General features: G+C 42.1%; 1 protein-coding gene across 1 annotated transcript in view; it reads right to left on the reverse strand.

Moving 5' to 3' along the window:
- The window catches only part of brinp2 (bone morphogenetic protein/retinoic acid inducible neural-specific 2), a 311,630-nt gene that overhangs the window by 262,420 nt on the left and 27,140 nt on the right, over positions 1 to 22,070 (reverse strand). The gene's annotated exons all lie outside the window — the stretch shown is intronic.

The raw sequence follows: 22,070 nt of genomic DNA on the forward strand, positions 1-22,070 counted from the left end.
GATTCTTAAGAGATGAGCTTCTTTCATTGAAAATGGACAGATCTGGAGGACACCACCATCCTGTCCTCAGATGATCTGAAGAGGTGCTTTTGTGGTGGTTGTTGTGCTGCTGCTGGTGCAAAGTTAAAGGCTTGGAGGTGGAGATGTCCTATCGGTCCTTTCTGAGGTCAGTCATCATTGGAAATATCAACTCTCTGCCCAACAAGAGTGATGAAGAGCTGGAGATATTGGTGAAGACTCAGAAATTCTCCATGAAGTTGTTGCTAGGATACAGACTAAACATCCTGAGGCACTAGAGCACTGAAGAAGGAGGAGGCAATTCTGGACGGCCTGGATCATCCACTTCATGGCACCTTGACTGACCAGGAAAGCAGCGGTGGTGGACGGCTCCTCTCTCCTTGCTGCAAGATGGAGGAATGTAGTAGTGGGGCGGATAAGCAAAATGATTTGGCCCCTCCACCAATGATCCTGATCCACCCAGCTGCCTCTTCACCATCGGTCCTGCTCCACCTGGCGGCCCTGCTCCACCCTGCGGTTCCTGCTCCATCCGGCGGTTCCCGGCGGTTCCTGCTCCACCCGGCGGCCCTGCTCCACCCGGCGGCCCTGCTCCACCCGGCAGTTCCTGCTCCATCCGGCGGTTCCTGCTCCATCCGGCGGTTCCTGCTCCATCCGGCGGTCCTGCTCCATCTGGCGGCCCTGCTCCATCCGGCGACCCTGCTCCATCTTTCTTTCTTTTTTGTGTCATTGTCGTGTGAGCTACTACACTAATATGAATTTCCCTCCTCGGGATGAATAAAGTATTCTCTACTCTACAAATCTGTTTCATGTGTCGATGAGCTTCACTTTTAATTTTTCCTCCGAACTAAATGTTAAAAAAAAAGAAAATCAAATATTTAACCAAAACTCACACATCTGGGAAAAAAGTTAAAAATCAGAAAACTGATTTGTGCATCTTCTACTTCTTTCCTCTCCACCCCTCATCTCACTGTAAATAAAAATATATGTGAAGTTATTAAAACCCTAACAGGCTGTTGAATTTAAAGGGATAGTTCGACATTTTGGCAAATTGGCCCATTGCCATAATCCCTTTAGTTTCAGGAGTAGGTTCATTACATTTAATTGTCGCTGCAAGCTATTTTTAGAACGGCAGAGCAGAGCCGCAAGCTGCTCAGAGCTACGCTACAGAGGCTAATGGGATTTCTTGGTTTCCCTCATCAAACTCATCATATACACATTCCAACAACTCCAAAACGCTCCTGTGGACAAGTTGTGACCTGCACATTCACCACACTATGAGATAATAATGGAACGTTATGAGACAGAGTTGTTTTTGAGGTAAATTCATGCAAAGCTGCTGATGCGCGTTCCCGTCTGGGACAATTTTCGGCAAGCAGTCTCTGCATTTGCCTCTAAAACAACTCAGTCTTGTAACGTTCCGTTATTATAGCATGGTGAATCTAACCCGCATTTATGTTGTCTCTCCATTTTTACAGGTTTTTCTCTTTACTTTTTGGTTTACCATGGAAACATGACGCTCTTTAACAGGTCCCCCAGAGAAGATATTGACCAATGACAGCACTGATCATTGTCACGTGGTTTTTAGTGCGGCATTTGGTCCAGATTGAAGAAAGTACGTGTGAACGCAAAGGGACCAAGCTGAAAAATGAAACAATGTATCAATTTTCACATCAATATATGTGAAAATGGCCTAATGCTCCTGTATAATGAAGGATTCTATATGCAGGGCTTCTCCTAGTAATAGACTACTCTTGCTGTATAGACACTTTTGTATAAATTAATAATCTGAACACTTTTTTCCACTGGACAAATGCGAAATAACTACGTCTGTGCAATTAAAGTGTTGCTGCTGCCAAAGGAACGTATTAATGTAAACATCACCGATTGTAAATAAGAACACACACATCTCTGATGTATATCAAAGCAACCCACAGCTCTTGTTGTGCGTGTGTAAAGCCCACACACTGACAGCACGCTTCATTAAGAACTTACAGATACGCTGTTTCCTGTCTACCACTGTCAGCACAGTCAGCATTTTACAACAGCAGCAATGTGATCTCATTTTATTTTATTTTATGATATTTCCTTCTTTTGTCTCGATTTGTATGATGCACTGGGAGAATGACACTGGCACAGCAGATGTGTTGGCTAAAGCAGCACCGATCGATATCGAAGTGATCGTGATTGGAAAAGTGTTTCGCAGCTTATCAGGTTACATAGATGTACAGTAGATGATTTAATAACTTGGTGTGGACAGTGGAGAAATGAGCACACTGCAGTTCCCGTCAGCTCTGCAGAGGGTTTTTCCAAACAGTTCTGCTTTGCAGTTTAAACTGATTCTGTTGAGTCTTTGGGTGACATGGTTTCCAGCTGCAATGGGCAGCTGTTTCTGGCGGTAAATGTGCCGTGGTTTACGAGCTCAACACCAAACAGCACAATGTTACACAAAGGCAGAGACTCTGTGATCAACACAGTGAAGCATCTAGCAGCTACAGAGCCTGATGTTTCCCTGGTGGAAACCAAACCAGACATAAAAGCAGATTGACAGGTGAGCAGGAACACAACTTAAAGGAGACATATTATGCCCATTTTCCACAAATTTAAATAGTTCCCAGGTGTCTTGAAGACATGTCTGTGACATGCTTCGATCAAAATACCTCAAGGATCAAACATCACAGCTCTTTTCATCCTCTCAAAACAGCCCTGTTCAGAATGGCTGGTTTCGGTGCCTGTCCCTTTAAATGCAAATGAGTCACTGCTTGCCCCGCCCCTTCTACTGGTCCCAGGTAGGGATGGTATTAGGGCTGGAACGATATGCTTTTCTCCCGATTCGATTCTTCTACAATTTTTTGGATGCTGATTCGATTTAAATTGCGATTCTACGATATTGCCGATTTTCTTGATTTTTTGTCAGGCTTCTGAAACCTTTCTGACAAAATGAGATATAGACTGAAATAAACTGCTACATTTTAACATTTATCTGTACACAAATACTGTAGGAGCCTATAAATTAACATACTCCATTATAAAGTGAACTTAAACCCTTTTTCAAAACCTGGACTCTCTGTATGTAGCCTAAAATAAAAACAACAAATGCACAAAAAAAAAAAAATTTTAAATCGATTTTTGAAAAAAAAAAGAAAAATCGATTTAAAAATCATCAAAAAAATATTGCGATACTTATGTGAATTGATTTTTTCTCCCACCCCTAGGTGGTATTATGCAAATTCGAAAACTAATGACGTCATTGAATGACAACCGAGGAAACAGCTTGTAAAACCACATGGATTCATCCTCGGGAGCCTGAAAATTACAGATTTTGTTGTCCATTCTCACTGTTTGGGGACCAGGCAAACCAAACACCCAAGTGATATTTCCATAATATGTCCCCTTTAAAACTAATTTTCACTGTGTGTCTACTGGATGTGTAACTAGGCAACCGCTGGCACATTGGCCTCAGCAGCTTCGTATGTTAAAGCTGTGTCTGATGTTCAGCTCGTTCTGGAGACAACAACAGAAAAGTGACTAATGCAACTTTACTGTTATGTGAGGATGTAATTTTCTTTTAATGAGTATGTAGATAGTGCTCAGCAGGCAAGCACTCTACATTTAAAACAACAAGTAAATACAGTACACATTAGGTTTCAACAGAGCCGTGTTCACTGTGAATGCTGGTAGGGGAACATTTAGCCATTAGAAGATCTTCTTAGGCAAAGTCATTCATCACATGTATATGGAAAAGAGATTCTGCTCCATTACAACAACTGGAAGCTTTTATGAAACAGCATGAGGAATTTGTAATGTCGGGAACTGTGTGACCTGCAGATGGAATTTAAAAACTTTAAAAAAGAAAAAGATGTATATTCTTTATATGAGAGACTCAAGGACAACAAACAAAAATATCCAGATTAAATGTTTGTGTTTTATCTGACCACAGCAGTTTCCTTATTCATCAGGAGGGATTTCACGCCTTACATAATATATGAGAGCTTATACGTATATTAAGGTTTACTCTAGCTGTGGTGCAGAGGCAAAAATAATTACGCACAAAACTATATGCATTCATTCAGGCATCAGTGAGGTCAAAAAGTTCAAACCTGTTCTGCATAACAATAAAGGTTCCAGCCTGACGCCCGAGAGGCTGCGACCCTCTCCCCGGCCGGTTCAAACAGCCAGCCATTCCTGCTCCTGTACTATTTGCTGCTATCTGGTTTTTAAATGCTGGAAGAAGCAGCAGACGTCAGACAAGAAATGCAGCCACATATCTGGAGGTCAACCAATATACTGACCTTAAACTTTTTAAATCTGAACATCTCATCTTTTCTCTTTTTTTCTTTAGTTCTTTGGCTCAATATGAGTCTAGAAAATATGTCCAGGTCATCCCCACCAAAAACTTTCGTAAATGCTGCATTTGTGATTGAGCCTACGCATTTTCAGGGTATTTTAGTAGTGAATGACAGTGTATTAGATGACTAAAACCTTAAATGTCACTGTCAGTGGGTTCGGATGAAAATCATTTTTCATTTTAAACCAGAATGTTTATTTTTCCTCTCTTTGTTGGTGTCTTCTTCACTGGTGTATATGGTCTTACCTGAGTTAGGACAGCGGAGCGTAATTGACGTGATTGTATCTGCTATAATAAAAATAATTTTCCAGCTCATGAGTCTATGGCATCGTCTTATAATTGGGAGTTTTAAAATAGCATTTAGTCTTTCTTGTGGGTTTTTTTTTTCTTCATGCCTTTATTTAATGTTTCAGTGTCATCATGACTAAAATGATGTTGACACTCAGACTCAGGTATTGATTTCATTTGTAGGCAGTTGACAACAAAGACCTCAACCTTTGTAACAATGCGCTGCTATATAAATAGTTGGGTGTCCATTCCATGTACTGCAGGGGAAGGGAAAAAATAAAAGAGAAAACCTTCACCTCACCTTCTTGGGACTTTGGATTTAGAGAGTATAAGTGTATCTCTGCGATGTTTGGCAGCAGTCTGAGCACATCTACCTCAGACTGAGTAAGGGCATCTAATCGGAGGAGGATTTCCATACCTGCCTCCCGCCTCCGGTAATCTGAAGTACATCACACGTCTGGCCGAGGTTTATTTCAAGAGTCTAGAAAAGAGATAAGCAAGTGACACAGATGGAGATAACACTAATCCCAGATGGGCATCAGGTTGAAAGGAGTGGCCACTGCACAGTGAAGAAGTAATGAAGGGACCCCAGGGCCACAGCAATGCCATACTGAAATAGATGGGAAAGAGGGAGCGGGTGAGGTGTTGAGAAGCGAGGGATGAGGGAGATAAGAGGAGAGGAGGCTGAAAGAGAAAGATGATAGATGGGGAGAGGAAAGGAGAAACAGAGCAGGAACGGTGAAGGAGAGAGAGAGAGAGAGAGAGAGAGAGAGAGAGAGAGAGGAAAAAAACAAGAGGGGGAAGATGGAAGACTGCGAGCACGTTCATTGTATTATTGCAGCCATATAATATACTGTGCTGCCAGGTTCAGACTGCTCTCTACGCACGTCCCTGTGTCTATATAACGGCCACCTGGTTTAACACATGTATCATAACCAGCCCTCCAAACTGGTAGCTTGTCATTGCCTCTGAAAATGTTCCCAACCGACATCCTGACTGACCGGATGTTTTATCAACGCCTCTCTCACTCTGACTGGGTCTGGGTTTCCATGGTGCAAAGATTGTGCTTGTGCTTCAATCCGCATAGAACAAAACATTTTTAGAGCACATAATTTAAGCATCTCGGAACAGTAAAGACTAACATATTCACAATGTTAGTCCATAAAAGGAATGTCTCACTCTAGCTGAAATCAGCTGATTGATCTTTGTCTGGACAGGAAGTCTGTAGTGCAACAGATGACCAGTGTGGCTGGAAATGAGGTGGATAAGAGCAGATCAGGGAGACAAGCAGCAAAAAAGCCAAATTAAAGGAGACACATTATGCCCCCTTTCCACAAATTAAAATAGTTCCCAGGTGTCTTAAAGACATGTCTGTGACATGCTTTGGTCAAAATACCCCAAGGATCAAACATCACAGCTCTTTTCATCCTCTCAAAACAACCCTGTTCAGAATGGCTGGTTTCAGTGCCTGTCCCTTTAAATGCCTTGCCCCACCCCTTCTACCGGTCCCAGGTAGTGGTGGTATTATGCAAATTTGAATCCTAGTTACATCACTGGAAGGCAACTGAGGGAACAGCTTGTAAAAACCATGTGGATTTCAACCTATGGAGCCTGAACATAACAGATTTTTTTTCATCAATTCTCACATTTTGGGGCCGGAAGGCAAGACAAACACGAAAATATATGTTAAAGAGCCTTCAAAAAGTGATATTTCCATAATATGTCCCCTTTAAGGTGCACCTCAATAAATGAGAATATCATGGAAAAGTTCATTTATTTCAGTAGTAAATAGTGAAACTCATATAATATATAGACTCCTTACATACAGGCTGAAATATTTCTTTTAAATGTAATGATTAAGGCTTACATTTAATGAAAACCCAAAATCCAGTAGCTCAAAATATTAAAATATCGTGAAAAAGTTCACTATTGTAACCTAATGATGTCACACTGAAATCAACTGATGAACACCTACAGAGGTTTCCTGAGCCTTTACATGGTCTCTTAGTCTGGTTCAGTAGCTCCACTAACTGAACTGACAGTTATATTATAATTTATTGACATGCACCATACAGTAGTCACATAGAAGTGGCAGAAACTGCAGTTCCTGACACGGCCACTTGAGGCTGACTCAACTTTACAGCAGAAATTAACACATCCTTTATTGACCTGGTCAGGAGCTGGGCAGAACCCACCAGTGACATCACAGAGGCCACGGCTCCTCTTTAGTTACACTCTGTGGGTCCACAAAAGCAAAACAGCGAGCCGAAAGTCATTAAAGCACTTCACAGAGCCGACAGAAAATGTCACAGTCGGGATGACCCTCCGCGGGTCCGTCACTGAAACCAGCACCTGGTCACCGGAGCGACTGTCGATATAAAAACACTGATTAGTGCAGCTTTAAGGCCAGGGAAAGGTCGTGGTCATCGCCTGTTGGTGGGGAAGCTTGATGAGAACACCGGTCTCCAGTGTCAAAATTTCACGCTTTGTTGATCTAGTTACCGACCCGCGCTGACCTTCATGCTGGGATTTGTGCCACTGAAACAATAACACTCTATTTCAGCCTTCGCTTGAGAGGCCGCTTCTCGTTTTCGCATGACTACACGAAATGCCTCTCAGGTAACTGTAAACACGGGCAGTTTTAGACATTTGAAGATCCAATCTGAAATATTCCTAGTGGAAAGTTATAAAGTTATTATTTTCAAACTTCATGCACTGAGGCTAGACCGTCCAGTGTTTTCCTTATTTCATGTATTTTTCATAGGCGAACGGCAGCTGAAACACCAAGAGCAATAAAAGATAAACAAACAAAATAAGCTCAACACAATAAGATAACTCTCCCATGAGGCGATAACACCTACATACAAGAAAACAATGTTACATTAATTGCTTTAAGCACAATTGTAGCAGGAAGCAGATTTTTCTATTAAGTTTTAACCGTCTAATACATTTTAATATCTTTACCCAGCACGTCATGATAATAAATTGCACTTAGGCTTGAATATAATTTCACAATAGGTGAGAACATGTTAGTTTCCAATTACTAGAACATTCTAGATAACCAGGAATAATAATGAGGGGATGGGCAGGGGGGATGGCGGGCTGCTGTCTGTATAACGGCTCCACAACCCTCCACATCGTGTGTGCGGCCTCGGTCTGAGCCAGTGTCTGACTGTGACAAGGACGAGAAATGACGAATCCCTTCAGAGCGGCATCTCTGTGACAGACCTGAAAGAAATGTTTGACTAAAAGTGTCAAATATCTGAACTCCTTGAACCCTTCCCACCCCCACCCCACCCCCCACCTCCTAACCTGCTCTTGATCTATCGCACCAGACAGCCTCAAAAGTGAACATGACACCCCCAGAGGAAAGATAATAGAAATCAAGCCCCGTGTTGGAGCTGCATTTCCAATCTGTGATTTGGAAATTACTTTTGAGATTTTTTTTTTCTAAATATGCAGCATTCAAAACTGTTTTACCAAAAAAAAAAAAAAAAAAAAAAAACTGTTTTACCATCCTGTCTTAAAAAGCGCAGAGAGGTGGATCATCCCTCTGAATTCCTTCAGCTTTGTCTCATGTAAGACATTTCATTTCTTCTTTCTTCAGTCACAGAGATACACAGGTGTGCACACGCAGGCTGGTGCATATGGTTACTGGCAGCTTCACATACACACACATTTTTCAGTCATGAGTCATGTGTTTCACAATATTTACATCCTGTGTATAAGGAATCTGACACCAAAATAAATCAAATCCCAAACTGATCATCGGAGTAACTCTGTGAGACAAAGCAGCTGTCACATGATCACCTGCTCATCTGTACTGCATGTCTGCAGCAAGGGAAGACTGGCTCTTTATCTAGTCTGCTCAGGGCTGTTCTTTATGTATGCTTCAACTGCAAATAGGTGAGTTGGTGAGATATTAGATTTGGCCATAATGATATTCATAGCCAGTAAACTGGGTGACAGTGTTTCTAAAAATGTCTGACATTTCTGTACTTGAGAATCTTATTAATAATCTCCAAACATGTGGGCAATACATCTGTAATTGTCTAATCACAGCTGATAATTGTCATCCCATCCACTGATCAGGTCATCAATACTCAAAATCTGATTTTAAACTCATTCATTCACCTTCTGTACTGCTTATCCTCACTAGGGTCACAGGGGAGCTGGAGCCAATAGGGTCAGAGGTGGGGTCACTGTCAATCACAGGACCAACATACAGACAGACAACCATTCACACCTACAGACAACCTGCATGTCTTTGGTATGAGAACCGGTGTCAATAAGGAAAAAAGGAAAAAAAAAAAAAATCGATCACGGACTTCATGATCGATTACCATGGCAACGAACGAAGCTTTGAAGCTTCGAAGCTTCAAATTTTTTGGGTCAGCCCTACAGACAACCATTCACACCTACAGACAACCTGCATGTCTTTGGTCTGTGAAACTACACATGCACAGGAAGAACATGCAAACTTCACACAGAAGGGCCCCAGCACACCAGTGGGTTTGAATCCAGAACCCTGTTGCTGTGAGGTGACAGCGCTAATCACTGCACCACCGTGCCAGATTTCAAATTGATTATAAAAACGAACTTGTTGTTCCAATTGGTTTCCAGTCTTTTTCTTAAAGGGATAGTTCATCATTTCGGCAAATTGGCCCATTGCCATAATCCCTATTGTTTTAGCAGTAGGTTTGTTTCCTTTAATTGTCGGTGCAAGCCATTTTTAGAACGGCGGAGCAGAGCCGCGAGCTGCTCAGAGCTACACTACGGAGGCACACAATACACAATCCAACAACTCCAAAACGCTCCTGTGGACAAGTTGTGACCTGCACATTCACCACGCTATGAGATAATAACGGAATGTTACGAGACAGAGTTGTTTTCGAGGCAACTGCAGAGTCAACAATAAAAAAAATGAATATCTGTACCGCTAAATAAACAAATACTTTGATCAATATTAAAGCTCTGTCTTTATGCCATTTTCATTAATCAAATCTCACCAGTTATTTGTAATACCTTCATAATATTACATAAATACATACATCACTACTCCTTTTTTTAATTAGGATTGAATGGCTCATGTCACCGTGATGGAGAACAGGTTAGGATGGGAATATTAATGCAGGGTGAAAGCCATCGAGCTGTCACCCATAATGCATCAAATCAGCATCCATCTTCTCCTCGAGCTGCCGCCGCCTCGTACCTCCTCGCACTCACGCAGACACAAGTGTCACAGTGAACTTATGTCTCTCTATCAACTCAGCCACATCATGATTGTCTAAAAGGAGGGGGAAATAAATTTTTCATTGTTTTTTTTTTTTTGAAGCTGGGGCACAGCAGTAACACTGTATTTAATTAAAGTTGTGGGGCTAATGCACTGCTACATCTGTCGGAGCATAAGAGACTGTTCATATTACATGAACACACAGTTTCTCCAAAGTTCACGCCTTGTGAAATCCTTTTGATTCCTATTTCCCCTCCTTCAGTCTCACTCTTCTTGACAGTTGACATCCCCCTCCCACCCCCCCTTTCAAGGTATCATTTTATGACCATGTGACCGAGCCAAGCTGCTGAATATGTATCATAAACCTGTCAGAACCACCACTGAGTGTTTTGTGAATGATTGGGGAAAAAAAAAAAATGATTTTTTGTTTTTTTTCTTTTTTCTTTTGGAGATTCAAGGAGCTGGCAGGAAATTCATGTAATATTTACGGGCGAACGCACAAATGAGGGAAAGACTTACAGCGGTGTCAACATCTAAGCCGCCTGTTGCATAAGCCTGTATGTACACACATCAAAGCACAAGTTGATGGCTCAATTATCAGGCCGAGCTCACTCCCCGCTACTTCTCCATCAGCTTCATCCAAATCCACATGAGAGAAGAACCAGCCAATGTATTGGTACATGTCATGAAAATGAAGCCCCACCTTTTTTTTTCTTCTTCTCTACTACGTTCGGTAATTAGCAGCAGTTCGAGTATGATGATGTTCATCTGCCTGAAAAGTGTGTCATCACTGTTGATGTCTCTCCTTTTTTCTTCTTCTCCTACTCTCTCAATCCTCCAGTTTTCCAAAAACATCAAAATGCTAATCTCATTAGCTTGTGGGTATGTACGCGTGTGTGTTCTTACATTTGAGAGTAATTCTTGGTATTTGTGTGTGTGTGTGCAAAGTACTAAAGGATTCCTTCTTCCATGTGTATACTGTACGTGTGTGCGTGCCAAAGTCGGCATGCTTTAATACAATATTCAAACGTTCCCATGGTGCTTTCACATCAGGGAAATATTAAAAGCTACTCCACAACACTTCTCCCTGCTTCATCAACTGCTCGGGCTCACATAGACTGAGAACTGGGCTTAATCATCAGACATCGGGAGGGAAAAGGGGGAGCGATTCCCTCCAGACCTGCAAAAGTGAACTCAAAACCCCCAGCGTGATATTCTGTGATTCTTCCACGAGGGCTTGATATTTAATGCATAGGTGCAGCAGCAGGGCGATGATGGACGGGAGAGAAAGGCAGAGCTGACGTCTCACTGGCAGAATGCAAAGCCGTCAAAACAGACCCCACCATCTGTGAGACACGTTCCATGAGAGACGTACAAAAAGAGAGAGAGAGAGAGAGAGAGACAGAGGAAGAGAGGGGCGAGCGGGTCCGAGGGAGAAGTGTGAAGGTGAGTGAAAGACGGAGGGGTTGAGGAGAAGAAGGAATAAAGAGAGAGGAATTATGGAAACTGCCTCTACCTGAGTGGTTCCTGTGAAAGACCGTAAAGCATAAGGTTGTCTGTGAATTTTTCCCCAAGAGAGCCAGAATGAAACTTGACTGTCAAATTCCCTTAACTTATCATATTAAAATCAGGGTTGTAAATGACTCTTTAAACTTTAGATTCACATGAAATCCTTTCAAACTACGATAAAACATCAATTTAACAATGATTTCTGCTTCTTTATTCAAATAAATCGTAATTAATTTACACCTAACGTCTGCCATACACCAGAACACCTTTGAAAACTGTATGCCTTAAAGGAGACATATTCTGCCACTTTTCCCACAAATTAAAATAGTTCCCAGGTGTCTTAAAGACATGTCAGTGACATGTTTCAGTCAAAATACCCCAAGGATCAAACATCACAGCTCTTTTAATACTCTCAAAACAGCCCTGTTCAGAACGGCTGGTTTCAGTGCCTGTCCCTTTAAATGCAAATGAGCCACCGCTTGCCCTGCCCCCTCTACTAGTACCGGTACACACAGGTAGGGGCCAAAGCTAATGTCATTGTTGGATGACAACTGAGGGAACAGCATCAAAAAATTATATTTCCATAATATGTCCCCTTTAAGATTATATTTGTCACTCAAAGTGGCACACCTTAAAGAGGAACTAAGCAGGATTATTCCTGTGGCTATGCTACATCTTTACCTTCCGGAGTAATTGTGATAGTTAAATATGTGACTTTTTAGGAGTGAGAATGGAGGCTCTCCTTCCACCTGGCGTCTCATGGCTGAAAACCAACCTTGCACAGCAATGTAGTACTTGGCCACAGCCCCAGTGTCCCAGCTTTAGTCTCAACACACCGCAAAACAAACGCACTCCATAACCCGTTTATGACAGTTAAAACTTCACAGATACACGTCGTAGCATTGTATATGTTATATAACGTTATCCACCGCTCCACGGATTGCTTTCTCGCCGGCTTCGTTAAAAACAAATGCACATGGCCAGGAGGAGGGTTAGCAAAATAGCAGAAAAGCGACGAGACTTGCATAGTTCCACTTTAAATTATAGGTTAGCATTGCTTATTGATTTGTTGAGTTAATATAAAAATTAATTGTCATCTACAGTTTTGATGAAGGATGAAATTAGCTGTGAAAATCAAAAAGCCTCTAATACCAGACTGTAAACATGTTTATTCCTGCTGCAAAGTTGGACATTTCAACATGGGAGTCTATGGAGGCCCTGCTCACATTTTGGAGCCAGCCTCAAGTGGTCAGTAGAGGAACTGCAATTTTTGTTTTACAACTTCCATGCTGGATGTGGGCGTGGCCTGCCCCTCTTGGCTCCTGGCTTCATTCCACACATGCAGCTCATCTTCTCATCCAGCTCCAGCTCCAGACTCTGGCTTCTCTCCACTCAGCAGCAGATTGTTTGATCTGCTAAGTGACAGCTCTCAGCCACTCGTGTTTTCTAGAGTAAATGTTGGAGTGGTAATCAGTTGTTATCCTGAAGCTCTCTCTTCTCACCTGTTTTGTTCTCGTGCCCAGACTCCCAGTGCCTTTCTTCGCCCTGCCTAAGCTGGCCCACAACACCCACCTCTGCAAACCTCACTGTCTTCACTCCTGACCTCATCCTTCACCTCTCCTTATCCACCTTCACGCTGCGTAGGTGTCGAATAGGTTTCCAGCAGGTGATAAGCCACAGTGTTCCATCTGAGGTTTTTCTTTTTTGCATACTGCTGTCTGAGAGACTCACTTCAGGGCATAAGAGTCTATGCATAATTCTTGACCTGTATTAACTTCTAGACGGTCGGTTAGACGCCTCGGGAAAAGCCAAATTACATTATCCTCTTAAATTCACATTGTGTTTTAACAAGTTTCAACAATTTTGACAGCAACTGTGATTGCAAGTAATGCAACACTTCTTAATTACATGTCATTATTTCCATTTTTGAAAATTAAAATTGATGGAATACACACAAAACTTTTACAAGATGCCATATCGGGGCCTAAACTTTAAACTTTATCTATTTTCTTTTATTTAACTTTTTTATTCTTCTTTGCTCTTCCTTTTAACTCTGTGTTTTTCGCTTTTATGCTGTTTTTTTGTTTTTTTTAATGTTTTGTCTTTATGTAAAGCACATTGAGTTGCCTTGGTATGAAATGCGCTATATAAATAAAGATGCCTTGCCTTGCCTTGCCTTGCCTTGCCTAAACAAATGAATCAAGCGCGCCATTACAACAGTAGAGCACTATGAGTCTTCCTTTGACCGAGTGATAGTAGATGAATATTGAACGCTAAGATTCATCTCCTCTACGTGTCAAGGCCTTTACACAGGAGGATGCACTCAGTGAGCCATTCATCAATACAGACATCATCAGTCAATCAGTGGCTGAGAGGGAGGATCAAAGCAGAGAAGCATCTACAGGACGAAGACATGCCGGCGTGCAACAGCTCTCTTCTTTCACAGCAAACAACCTATATGATACTGACAAGAAAAACCAAAGACGTGAAAGGTGGACGTTGTGGAATTCAGGTTCGGAGGGAGAACGCTCAACAATTCCTCCACCAACTTGGCAGATAGGGTTGAGTTGTCAAAAAAAAAAAAAGCAGTGAGATGCTTTAATAAGTGAAAGACGTTCTTGGAGAGGCAAAGGGGAAATCATGTAGCTCCAACACAGAGATGAGAGCTGCAAAGACGAGATACAGGACACAGGGATGCAGGGTGAGGAGCAGTTCATTTTGAAGTCTAGTCCGGTGAAGATAACCTACTCAGCTACTTTTTTAAACATTAGCATTTCCAAGCAAGTCTGCTCTTCAAATTGGTTGCATTTGAAGTCGGTTCGGCCTCGGTGAGCCTTCAGCAGGAACAACAGTGGGATGTATGAAATTGGCCTCATATGCCGCCAGATTCGAGCAACGCAGAAATCAATTAGACTGTGACCACATGGATGAAGTAGCAAAGTGAGAGAGAGAGCCAGGAAGCAGCAGCTGAGCAGCTCCTCCGATACACCGTGAAGGCCTCGGAAAAGATACAAGATGTTATTTCTAGTTAGAAACTTTTTTTTTTTAAATCATATTTGCAAATATGTTAAACTCCAGGAGAAGGTCAAACTATTAGACATCCTCTGCACAGTAGTGTCTGATAAGTGGTCAAGACGGAAATGGATTTTGCAGTGGAAGGTGTGCTTTGACAGATTCTTAGGTTTCTTTATCAGTGTGTGTATGTCTGTGTGTATATGTGTGTGTGTTCACATACACTGTGTATGCGTGAGGGGATTTAAGATTCAGATCGATACAGGAGTCGGGGATCTGTCCTCATCCAGACACAACCACAAACAACAAACCCTGTGTGTGTTTGTGTGTGTGTGTGTGTGTGTGTGTGTGTGTGTGTGTGTGTGTGTGTGTGTGTGTGTGTGTGTGTGCTCATGTGCCTCCAGCATGTGTTGAGTTTGTCACTAGGTGGGTTTCTGTCCATCTGTTGTCATACACATTTTCAAAAGAATGGGAGAAGAAATGCCAGAAATTCAACAAAAAAAGGAAGAAAATTTTGATAAATCACGTCTCCACTCTTGGCTGGGCTGGAAGGAGTGGGTGTGTTTACAAAAGCAAAATGCCTTAAAGTGCAGTGGAAACAGACTTGGTGAATAAATCATGCCGTGCATGAAACATGCAACCTAAATGACGACTGACGCTTCTGCGTCCCTGCAGAGGCTGAAAACAGCAGCAGACAAACATATTAGATTTAATGGGACTGTAATGTTCCTTAAGTTAATAGATGAAACATACGCTGGATAGTCTCCAAAATGTTCTCTACTTTGTGTTTGACTGGGGCTCTTTCAATGGTGTCATCTTGTGCAACCCTGCTTTTCTGCAATGTCAATACATCTGAATGTAACCCTGCTGCAGAAATAGTGCCACCAGCTGTTTATCTAGACAAACTCCTGATATTTACATAACAGCAGTGGAAGGAGTCCTGGACTAAACTACATTTTCCTTTGTGGTCTTTCTTGAAATATGGTTCAAATTTGAATGGAAACCAACCTGTTTGTCACCCATCATTGAAGCCTCTTTCACAAATAAAAGCATAAACGCTATTCTTTGTCAAATACTGTCTGAAGTCTTTATATTTACAGCCTGCAAAGCAGTGGGATCATAAAATACGGCCTTCTGGTGTCTTCAACCGCTTTCCACCACTTAATCCGCGGCCGAGTCGCAGGTCAAGCAAGGTAGTCTAGACACTGGTCTCCACCCAGATGGGATGTATAATCCCTCCAGCATGCCCTGGGGTTTCTTACCAGTTGAGCAAACCCGGATGACTTCCACCGGGACGCATCCTGATCACATGCTCCAACCACCTCAACTGGCAACGACCCTATCCTGAACTCCTCACCCTAATCTCTAAGGCCGAGCCCCTGCAGACGAAGCTCATTTCGGTCACTTGTGTCCGCAAACCTCATTCTTCTGGTCACTACCTTAAGCTCACGACCATAGGTGAGGATCAGAATGTAGATCGTCTGGTAAATCCGAAGCGTCTCCCTCCTTCCAGCTCACCTCTCTCTAACTGTTAAAGGGATAGTTCAACATTTTGGCAAATTGGCCCATTGCCATAATCGCTATAGTCATAGCAGTAGGTTCGTTACCTTTATTTGTCGGTGTAAGCTATTTTTAGAATGGAGGAGCGGAGCGGCAGGCTGCTCAGAGCTACACTATGGAGGCTAAAGGAACGAAATGGAGCCGTTTTCGAGGTAAATACAGGGTAAATACAGAGTCTGCTTGCTGAAAAACTGTCCCTGAACGCAATGCGCATCAGCGGTTTTGCATGAATTTACGGCTCCGTTTCGTAACGTTCCATTATTATCTCATAGCGTGGTGAATGTGCAGGTCACAACTTGTCCACGACAGCCTTTTGGAGTTGTTGGGTTGTGTATTTGATGAGTTTGATGAGGAAAACCAAGAAATTCCCTTAGCCTCCATAGCATAGCCCTGAGCAGCCTGTTGCTCCGCTCCGCCGTTCTAAAAATAGCTTACACCAACAATTAACCTACTGCTATGACTATAGCGATTATGGCAATGGGCCAATTTGCCAAAATGTTGAACTATCCCTTTAAGGGCAGCACATGTTGGAATAGTCTCCCAATCCCCATTACTGTCCCACCAAATCTGCACCCATGAATGAAATATTGACCAGCACTTTACTGTTGCCCTTATTTCTTACCGTATCCTAATCTTATTTCTTACTGTATCATATTTTTATTGTAATTTATTGTGTAACTGCTGCTAATATTCAGTTTTCTCTTATATTTATGCAGATAACAATGGCATTGTTATCCGTTTTCTTATTTCTTACTGTTATAACTGCTGCTAATACTCTGTCCTCTCTTACATTTATGCAGGTTATTGCCTGTTTATTGTTGTAACTGCTGCTCATATTCAGTTTTTTCTTATATTTATGCAGGTAGCTTCCTATTGTTTTTTTTGTTTGTTTTGTTTTTTTGTTATTTACGTGCTGTTAACAAGATGAGACAATGACAGTGGCAGTGAAAACAAACAAGATGACTCAGCCCACGTGTACTTGTGTGTGCGTGTGTGTCTGCGAGTTCCCATGCACACATGCTTGGGTGAAGGTGAGGTATGCATAATAACTAGGGCCGGGACTTTAACGCGTTAATTACGAGTAATTAATTACACAAAAATTAACGCATTAAAAAATTAACGCATTTTAATCGCTCTTATTTTTGCACCGCGGAACATTTCTCACTGGATGAGTTTCAGGCGTACTGATTACACTGGAGCACAAAAAGCCGCAGACACTGATCACTGCAAGGGAGAGAGGAGGTGAAAAGAGACAACACCACTGTTACCTCTTGTATACTGGCCTCAGCCTGTATCATCGCTAACACACAGAAACCAGTGAGTGAGTCAAAAAGCCGCCGACACTGAGCTGCCTCAGGAGTTTAATGCAGCCTGAACGCAGCGCAAACCGACCCGGTGCTTCAGCACGGTGACCAAGCTTTGATAAACACACCGGATCCACGCTGCTTTACAGTATCCTCCTGTAGTTTAGCCGGTCGCTACCGGAGCTTCATTTAAAAAAAAAAAAAAAAGCGCTCGTCGCGGTGCAGCTGAGAGCAGCGGAGTTTCCTCTGCTGCAGCTGAACAGCTGATATGTGGTCAAGACGTATAGCTACAGACCTGTCACTGTCCACGGTGCAGACTTCAACCTCAGAGCTGTCTGTCTTCAGACTGTCCTGACCTGTCCCTGAACATCACACAGAGACAACATGGAGCCTGTGTGATTGGTTACTGAGTTTTATTAATGTTTACATCAGGCTGAGTTCAACAAATCAGTTTATGCTACTGTGATTTAAGTAGTTAAATACAGTAGCTTATCAATGCATTGGCAGGAAAGACCATTTAATCTGTATGTATCAAATATCGATTAATAAATTAATCGATAATTTGCATCCCTAGTCTGTTGGTCTTGGTTAAGTAGACCTTGAAAAAAAATGTTTTGTTGCTTAAGCTTACGTATTTATTCAGTCATTATTCAATGGTATGCTAAAATCCATGTGAAAAAAAATGCTTCTCACTGTTCTCAGGTCAAATGTTCATATGCGATTAAAATGCGATTAATTGCAATTAATTAATTACAAAGCCTCTAATTAATTAGATACATTTTTTTAATCGAGTCCCGGCCCTAATAATAACACAATTATATAATAAGATATAATAATATAACACAACCTAATGTGATGTACTGTAATATAATGTAGACTATATATATATAGTAACACAACTTAGTATACTGTGATCTAATAAAACATAACATGACATAACATAATATAGCATAGTATAGCATGTAGCATGATATAGAATAGAAATGGCCATTATTATAATTAGAGTTGTGTATAACTAGGCAAGGTGAAGTAAGATAGACTGAAGTATTAGGTGATGGCCCAGCCCCCTTTCATGGTATGTCTGTCCATCTTTAAAGGTATAATATGTCGGAACATATTCTTGATGTTGCATTCGCGTGAAATCGGGCAGACGTCAGACAGACAACAGACGCTGCATGTAACAGGATAAATAAGCATCTATGTAAACAAGTGGTCCGCCAGCACGAGGCAAAACAATACAGGCGTGACAATAAAAAATGAATATTTGATTTTTGCTAATAAAAAGCCAAATAAGTTACACACTGGGGCTTTAAAGCAGAAGTAAGTGATATATTTGTGTTAATATAAGTCTTAAATAGTTATATCTTCCGACAGCAATCACTTACATAGAGTGTTTCAAGGAAACCCGTGTTTTTCCGACCTGTGAAGTCGTACCAGTTCGATCTGGTACGAGTTCACCGGTCGGAAGTTACGAGTGGCCGTTATAGTGACTTTCACCGGTAAAACAGGTCGGAAAAACACGAGTGGGTTGCCTGAAACGCTACAAAGTCGTAAGTTGTGACTTGAAGCTGTAATTTACGATTTCAAAAGCCTGCCTGGAACGCAGCATTAGCGAAAACGACCGGACCACTTACTTCTGCTTTAAATGTGAGGACTACGGATGGAAATTAGCTTTGAGCTAAATCTGGCATATTTGCATGACGTCATGTGTGCATCACCAATTGTTCATTAATGTGCATTGTCCTTGTCAAATAAACAATACAATGAAATGAAACCTTATTTCAGAAAAAAAAACAGGGGTATCATCTGTTCTTAGTTACTGTTGCTGGGCAGCGGCATGGAATCTGTAAGTGAGTAAGCAAGTGAGCAATATCCAACTGCAGCATTTCTGTGAGGTATCCGTACCCCTTGGGAATAGTCAGCCTTGTTACCACAGTGCAGCACACACAGAGTCCGCTGCACCTGCTGCCTCTGGTATTAAATGCGTCACCCTCTGTGTTTAAACTCCCTCACAAGGTGGAGGTTCAATCACTATCACTTAACGCAGGGGAGGAGGAGTGCTGCGGACAGCTGCCGGACACACGCCGGGGCCAAACAAGATCTCAGCAGGACACGGGAGACACCATATTGTTACAGTAACTGTTACGGGGAATATATAAGTCCATATTTCATCACGAGGCCTGTTGGGGGGGTGGAAAAGATTTGTGTATAGATGGGGGGGGGGCACGACTCCTCCGCACTTTCTGCGCCGCTGCTTAACTCCCTGACAAACACGGCACAGAGCTCATCGTTCATCATTCATCATTCGCCGGCGCTAGTTCCTCCTAACGATCCTGCTGGAGAGTAACCCCGGAGTGACCCCCCCGCCCCGCCAAAATAAAACCGCAGCTCAATATAAAAGACAAGAGTAATGACCTGACGCTGTGCATGAATCAGAGCGGGGACATACGTTCAAAGTTCTGCGTCCTCATTAAATCCTACCTGTTTGTGTTTGTGTGTATGTGTGAGAAAGACACAGAGAGAGAGAGTGTGGGTGTGTTTGTTTGTGTCCTCAGAGGCCCATTGTTCAGTCCATTGGTCATATTGCTCACTTTAAATCACCTCATCAACTTTAATACCCTGTGTGAGTTGATACAGCCATCAGCAAGGTCAAGGAGACACACAGGCTGAACGTTCAGATCTGGAGGGATCATAGTCTCGGTCAAGGAGATGCACACCAATCTCAGCCCATCACCCGCTCTCATCTTGTTGATAACCGTCATCGTGGCCGTCAAACACACACACACACACACAGACACACACATCTACACATTGTAAACACTTCTATGTTTGCTCCATAGGTAATCCCTGACTGCAGCGGCCCCAGTAAAAGGTCAGTGGGCCCGAGCCAGACACCAGGGGAAGGGCAGATAATGACAAACATCTATCTTGACGCACAGAGGGCACAACGAGGGGAAAACCACCATGGTCTGCGATACGTTGTGACGTGGTGTGTGTTATAAGCTCCCGCTCTGATTTCTCATTACCTCGTCAGACGGCCAGGCGGCCCAGCTGAGCTCCGGCCTCTCGCTTGTTCCTCCTCTCTGCTGCTCGCAGACTTGAGCAGAAATTTCCAGCGCGGGGTTTAAAATTGCAACAGGGTCAAGTGTTGTGTTTTAATGGACCAGTATGTCGTTGTGGGACAGACTGTAATAGTAGCTCTGCTTCATTAGAATAACAACATTTTCTGTTTGCCCTTCCAACATCGCAAAATAATACCTCGTATCCATGACCCAGTCTGGGATCAGGCAGGATCTGAATAAAAATGAGACCAATTGGTTCATGCTAGTGTCCCGTTCTACAATAGAGATGAATATAGTATCTATGTAAATGGACGCCCTCTCAGCTCTTATCTACAAGTAAGACTAAAACTAAAACTAGCAGCGAAAATATAATTTAATTAACTACAAAAATAATAATATTTTTTAATTTCTTTAAAGGGTTAGACTGAAAACTAAATGAAAACTGCAATGAACAATGCAAAACTTGAACTTGAATTGCAGAGTATAGTTTTTGTTTTTGAAGAAATTTCTAAAGTTCCAAACAACTCAATATGGGACTATTTCGAGTACGACCCTCTGGTAGATAAGAGTAAATGTATCATGATGAGGACCGATGGGAACATTGTGGGATGCAACTAAAAGGGAAAAATCTCACAAATTTGAAAGTTCATCTTCAGAACTCTCACAGATCAAGGCTTTCCTCCTAATACCAGAAAAACTAAAACTAAAACTAGTCAATTCCTCAAAATCAAAAACCAAACTAAAACTGCTTCATCACTTGTTAAACTAACCCGAAATTAAAAAGCTAACTGTAAAACTAAATAAAAACTACAATAACCTTGCTCTGAACATCAGAAAACATTGTAAATTGTATTAAGAAACGTGATAAATGCTGTGGCTTCTGCTTTATGACCCACCATGTTGGCGTAATCTTTACAACCTGGGTCTGCTCAGGTGACTTAAAGCAGAAGTAAGCGGAATGATTGTGTTAATATACAGTAAGTCTTAAATAGTTATCTTCCGACAGCAATCACTTATATGGAGTGTTTGGTCTGAAACACGGGTCTGTCAGTCACTCTGCTCTGCTGTAAGCCGAGGAGAAAACTTTCCTTGTATCCTACAACCTTTATCCAATGAGGAGAGACAACGGCATTAAGGGGCGGTCCTCTCTGTGTGTGCAGCCAAGGGATGCGCATGAATGTGGTGACGTAGGGACGGGAGGGCGGGGACTGCTAACTCCATCGGCTGACAAGAAGTTAGCCGAAACGACCGGATCGCTTACTTCTGCTTTAATCCATCCCATCCTTATTTCTTGCATGTATTCTTATATATGAGAACAGGCCTGTTATGTGTGTGACAGAACTGAAACCCTGCGTCAGTCAGAGCTGACAACTCCTGGACAGCTCCCACTTTCCAATTCCATGTAGGAAACTCTATTATACAGAGAGGAGATCACAAGATGGTCACAGTCTGCTAAACTGTGCTATGAAATGGGCAGTAGTTGGAAATTTTAATCTATAAGGAACATTTCAATTTTCCCACCATTAGCTTCTGGAGATTTTAATTAAGCATAAGCCATAAATCTCCATTTTTCTCCCATTTCTCTGCTGTCCCTTTTTTTTTTTTTTTTTTACACTCACAGTCAGTGCACTGCATAAAAACCAGCATGTGGAGAGTATGCAAACTAAATCTTTCGGTGCATTAGTTTCAGTACACACTGTGGCGTTAATATTATGGGTGGTGTGGTTTCACTGCAGTAA

The sequence above is a fragment of the Trachurus japonicus genome, chromosome 17 (assembly GCF_045865225.1).
Source record: "Trachurus japonicus isolate A0001 chromosome 17, Traja_1.0".
NCBI lineage: Eukaryota > Metazoa > Chordata > Actinopteri > Carangiformes > Carangidae > Trachurus > Trachurus japonicus.